Source organism: Epinephelus fuscoguttatus, linkage group LG13 (genome assembly GCF_011397635.1).
Source record: "Epinephelus fuscoguttatus linkage group LG13, E.fuscoguttatus.final_Chr_v1".
NCBI classification, from domain to species: domain Eukaryota; kingdom Metazoa; phylum Chordata; class Actinopteri; order Perciformes; family Serranidae; genus Epinephelus; species Epinephelus fuscoguttatus.
In genome coordinates, this window is record NC_064764.1 from 31,298,880 (window position 1) to 31,304,879 (window position 6,000).

The window sequence follows — 6,000 nt, forward strand, 5'->3', positions numbered from 1 at the left end:
ATTGAGAGTATTTAGCAAACTAGAAGAGGAAGTGGTAAATGGCAAGGATTAAGCCAGAGGCCCTAAGCAAGAGGATCTATTAACAAGGATTCCCCAAGGCCTAACTAAAGACTAAAGATTAAGACTCCAATCTGAATGTAGGTCTAGCAACAGAGGCCGCTAGCTGATTAAAAAAAAAAAAAATCACATCTTCATCTTCAGATAAAATTACTCGCAGCAAGACGTAATTACTGATATTGATCAAAAGTCAGCTGGAAGAATTTGGCAAGCAATCAGTAGGTACTCAGTCTATCACACAAAGGTAGAAATAAAGAACTGATCCTCTTATATTAGATGTTGAACTGAAATTTGAAATGTCCTTACTTTTTCTGTAAAAAAAAATATAAATCAAAAAGGTGCGTCAGCTAGCCTCTGGATGGGCTTTGCTTGACAGATGTTGACATTTGAGGGCTGGTGTTGGTAGAAGATACGCTGTCAACCCCCCCACGACATTACGCCATAATTCTTATACAGCCATGGATGTATAAAGAGAACTGGATAAAGTGTTTCAGGCAGGGCCCCATTCATCCCTGTAGAAGTTACTCAGTGGTGCATGAAGCCAAAACGTCCAAATTCCCAGATGTAAAATTACCCAGCTCCTCCGCATCATTGGGCCCATAGAGCAAGTGCAATCGAGACTTTACCGGATGTGGCTAACTTCCAGCTAACTAGCCAGCTAGTTCATTCTGCTTAAGCAAAATAAATAAATATCCTGCAGCTCTTCCAGATTTCTAAATGTTATCCGATTGGATGGATTCAATCCGGATTATAAAACAAGCCTTTCGTCATAGAGCTTTTCCAAACTAAGTCTACTGGAAAATGTCTTTTTGGGCTGCAGGGCACCACGTGACGGACCCACAAGGTGTAATTCCATGGTTTGGCCACTAGGAAAATTGGCTCAAAAGCATGGTGTGCTTCCTGGGGACCTGTTTATAGCCTATGAACATTGATACAACACTTTCCTTTTTCAACAAGCCCACATATCGTTAGTTATGTACTAATTTAAGACAACTGTGAAAAATTCTACGATTAGGAGCTTGCTAATCTCATCAATGATTTCCACTCTGCGTAAATTTGTGTTCACGTTATTTTAACACCTGCTCCTGCACATTCAGTGTTGAGTTCATTCATATTATTTAAAGGAGGAACTTTCCTGGTGAGCCAACGTGCCTTTTGGGCTGACTCTTTTTTTGTTTTGTTTTCATTTGATCAGCCCATAAAAACAGGTAGATCAGTCCACTTTTTTTTTCTCTTGGTTAACACTGAGATGGCCAAGTCATATCTTTAAACCCTCCCCCCTTTGGGCTTGCCTTCATTAAACAGTGCATCCTCTCCTCTCTCCCCGTGCGCACGCAGGTGGGAGTGAGCTACTACGGCAACGGGAATCAGCGCCACCAAGTCATTTTGTCGTAATGTAAGCCTATGTGAAGCTCGACATAAAAAAATTTGTGAATGTAGTATTCATAGCATTCTTATTATCAACGATGAACAGTTGAATCAGGAAGTACAACAACATTTCCACTATAAATTGATGCAGAAAAGGAACAAATTGGGACAAAGAACATCACCAGAACGCAGGAAATAAAGTTTGCCCAGGCTGGGCCAAAATGCCAGCACTGATTTTTTTTGTCCCAGTCCAGCCCTGAGGGAGAGGTCTAGCTAGCATTAGCAAACAACTAGACTGACAGAACTTAAAGCAAGGGGTAGTCTTGTAATCATATCACCCTGTACGAAAAATATGGAGTGCTCAAATCACAAAATAGCAACGGCTGACGACGTAGACTACCAGCCGGCAGATGGGCTGCAGAAATTATCACACTAATGAAATTACCAGTATGAGATGAAACCAAAAATTCAAGTCATCCCAAGAACACTGGGGGGCGCTGCCACTGTAGAAAAAACAAACAGAGAGGCAAAGTCCCTCTGCTTCCACTGGACCACCATGAGACCTTATTTGTAGTGTTACATTTGTGCCAAGGTAGGGGCCATGTTGGTGTTGGTCACGTATATTGTCTGAGATGTAGTTCACTGAGCGGTTTCAAACAAAGGTAAATGGTACGATGACAAACCTCAGACAAAGTGAAACTTTCTTCACTTGCAAAATTATTTTTTAAATTGACAAACATCATGTGTCTATCACCGTTAAATACTGTACTTTTTTTTCTGAAATAAGGTCTCATGGGGAACATTGGAAGGGGAGAGACTTTGACTTTCAACTCTCTTCTTTTGGTAATTACATTTTGACCAAACACCACTGATTTTCTAGTGAAAAATGAATTTTAATTTCAGTCAGACTTTAAATATTACTGAGCCACAGACAGAGAGAGAGACTGGGAGTAAGTGAGGGAGAGAGCAGAATAGTCCCAGTCTCCTGCTAAGTTGCTTGCTCAGTCAGAACAGAGACAGCCGTCGCCCCGTGTGTCAGGCTTCCTTAATGGAGTCTTAACGTGTCCAGCAGCGAACAAAGACCAGAGACTCCTCTTCACACTGCCTGCCTTACAGGACCCCTTCTGTCTGTCTGTCTGTCTCACTGACTGAGGTGTCCTCTGACGTGCCTGAATTAATTTCCTACAACAGGGCCAGGCCTAGGGCAGCTGTGTCAGCATTTCATGAGCATGGTGAGGACTGCGGATTTTAAGCACGTCTGGTCTATAGGCCCGCATGTACTCTGACAGTCCTGTCAGGGAACTAGAAGGCAGAGATGCTCCTCAGCTCCTCTTACAAAAGCTTGTGTGATCAGCTGCCTCTCTGGAATAGCTTTCAGAGCACGGAAAGGCGAGGAAATGCTCACTTTTGCAATGTCAAACATTGCTGGGATATTACAGAGATACAGAAATAGATTCACGAGGAAGCCAGGAAATAACTAAGACTATCGGGGAATTCATAGACCATTTGAATGTTAATTTAAATAAGTCCACTAGCACTTATTTTGGCTAATTTCTTTGTGATTGTCTGTACAGTAAACTGCTCTCTCTGTTCCTGAAAAGACAAGTTTGCAGCAGCAGACAGCTGTATTGTACTGTACTGTACCGAGTAACATATTTTTCTTTTTTTTTCTCCTTTTTTTGTTTTTGGATGCGTTGTTTTTGTCTTTGAACGCTCCTTCCCTAGTGTCCTCCCGCTGCTTTCTGCATGTTTAATGTATCAGTCATTCAGGTGGGGAGTGACTGGTATGGCATTGTCTTTTAGAAGCGAAGAACTCTCTGTTTTCCAACTGCTGCGCCAGGTGTAACTGAAATTGACATGTCTTTCAATACATGCAGGAAATATGTTATTGGAAGAGACATCTTTTATTCTCCAGAACTTTACATCACACGCGATCTTGGCCGAGCGCTCTGATCTGGATCCCTCTGTGGATAAAGGGGAGGGTAGGGCTGCACATGTATGAGTGCGAGTGTGTGTATTAAATAAATAAGTCCAAAGACAAATCGATTAACACAGAAGCGTAGAAGTTTTCTTGGGAAACTAGGCAAGAAGAAAGAAAAAAAAAGTTCTATGGAAGTACCACGAAAGAAAGACAATATTAAGTGTAGGACAGTGGCTGTGCACGCTGCTGCTGTATGCATCACATGTACTGAGTTCAAAGGTCAAACTGCAGGAGGCAGTGAGCTTTGTATAATTATATAATATCTTAAAATTCTGAGACATATTTGCAGGAACAAAGCATGCAAGCAATGACTGAGAGAAAAATTAAGCATGAACAAAATGAGAGTGACAGTGGATCCAGGACAAAAACCTTTAAGGGACAGTTCACCCCCGAAAATCAAAAATATGTATTTTTCCTCTTGCCTGTAGTGCTATTTATCAATCTAGATTGTTTTGGTGTGAGTTAATGAGCGTTGGAGATATCGGCCATAGACATGTCTACCTTCTCTCAAATGTAATGGAACCAGATGGCACTCGGCTTGTGGTGCTCAAAGTGCCTAAAAGACACATTTAAAAAACTCGACAGCAATGTCTCTTTCCAGAAATCGTGGCCCAGTTACTCAAGATAATCCACAGACCTTGTTGTGAGTGCAGGGTTTCCCACACATTAATTTGTTTGCATCAGCATTTGCTGCCACATTTTGATTTTCTATTTTTGGAGCTGGACCGTTAATTTGAGCACCATTCGGTTATTTAGAGCACCACACTCTCTGAGAGCAGAGTATACTCTAGGCACAGATAGAGCAGCACAACGCCAGGCCAAGGAGAAGTGAAACTTAACCGTTCATTAATTCATATAGAAATAAATCGCTCTATGTCTTAGAACAACACTGTCATGTTAGCACTGTCTACTGTTTTTCTACCTGGCTGTGTTCCCATGGAAACCACACACCATACAATACAGCCCTAGGTTTAATGTTGTGTTCACACCAAACATGATGTGAATTTTGGATCATTTCATGTTGGCTCACTTCATATGCGTGAATAAGTTGCATCATGCGCGTGTGAAATCTCTTGATCAATGAATCAATCAATGAATGAACTTCCACCGTACATCCTTGGCGTCATAAGTCACCAGAGGATCTCAGTGCTGATTGGCTATTGGGCACCAATTGGTCACTGAAGGATTACACAAAATCACGCTATACACCTAATGCGCTTATTTCGCATCATTCCCGTCTCGTCCATCATGCCCATTGCGTCACCCAGCATAAATTTGCATCTAATCGTGTCTTTACATTGACTTTACATGTAATTCACTCCCCCAAATTGTTTCACTCACACCTGGTGTGAACACAACGTAACAGTTTCCTTCCATGCGCCTCTGCAGCAGCTGCTCCTCTAACCCATCTATCTGCTCTGATCGATCCGACCACAAACTGATTCACTGATCAATTCTCCACCTCTCGACTCAAACTTAAACTGTTGTTGTCGCCGATACCACCACACATATAGAGATATTCTAATTCTTTTGGAAACACTGAAGCACTTTTGTGGAGGAGCTATTTTCTTTCTACCAAACTTTCTGACACTCGTGCTCTTGAAAGCACCGGATTACATGAGCACAAACATTAATGGTGTCCTCCTTGGTTGAGCTGTAATGTTAGCTAGCTCAGTTGTGCTAGCAGTAGATGCACACTTCCTTCTGTGCGGTGATACGGTTTGAAGGTGTATTTCAGGGGGACGAAAGTAGTTCCTCCATGAAACTGCTCACAACAAGTGTTCAAATGTATTTTTTTAGCGCTTTGAGCACCATATGCCAAGTGTCATCTACTTTTATTACATTTGATAGAAGGCAGATATCCCTACAGCCGATATCTCCAACACTCGGATACTCATACTCATACTAGATTGATAAATGGCACTACAGGTAAGAGGAAAAATACGTATTTTTTATTTAGGGGTGAACTGTTGCTTTAAAAAGTTAAAAGGCAGCAAAAGAAAGCATCATGGAGTAATTAAAAGATATTTCTCCGTCCTTGTATGTACACAAGATATGGTGCTTTTGTCAGATTTAACAACTGTAACCTGAGTGAATTTTATCAAAGCAAAATAACCAGAAACCACACATCCTGATGTGCAGCAATTCTGTGGACATCAATGGCGTTGGTGCCCCGGGCTCTGGACCCAGCCTGGCCCACACCTGGACGAGGGCCTGTGCTGTTTTGGGGCAAGCAGGTGAACCAGGCAGGAAATGAGAGGATGCTTGTTCCTGGAAGAGTGACACTGAACTTGGATCAACACGCGGGTTTTGTAGCCCAGGACGTTTGAACATAATGTCATTCAGCAAACGCACACTGGCTTCTATTAGGAGCACGTCCCTGTTGGAATGTGTCAGAGCTCTTCCGGATGTTTTCTGGCCCTGATTGTCTTGCTTAGATGTATGCTTTCTGGCCTGGTGAGTGTGAATCTATCTTGGACTGGCTTAATACATTTGAACGCAGGCCGGGGTGTTTGAACTTGAGTGCAGTTTGGCTCCGTCCGTCCAAGGCCTCAGCTCACCATCTCTCTCTCTCTCTCTCTCTCTCTCTCTCT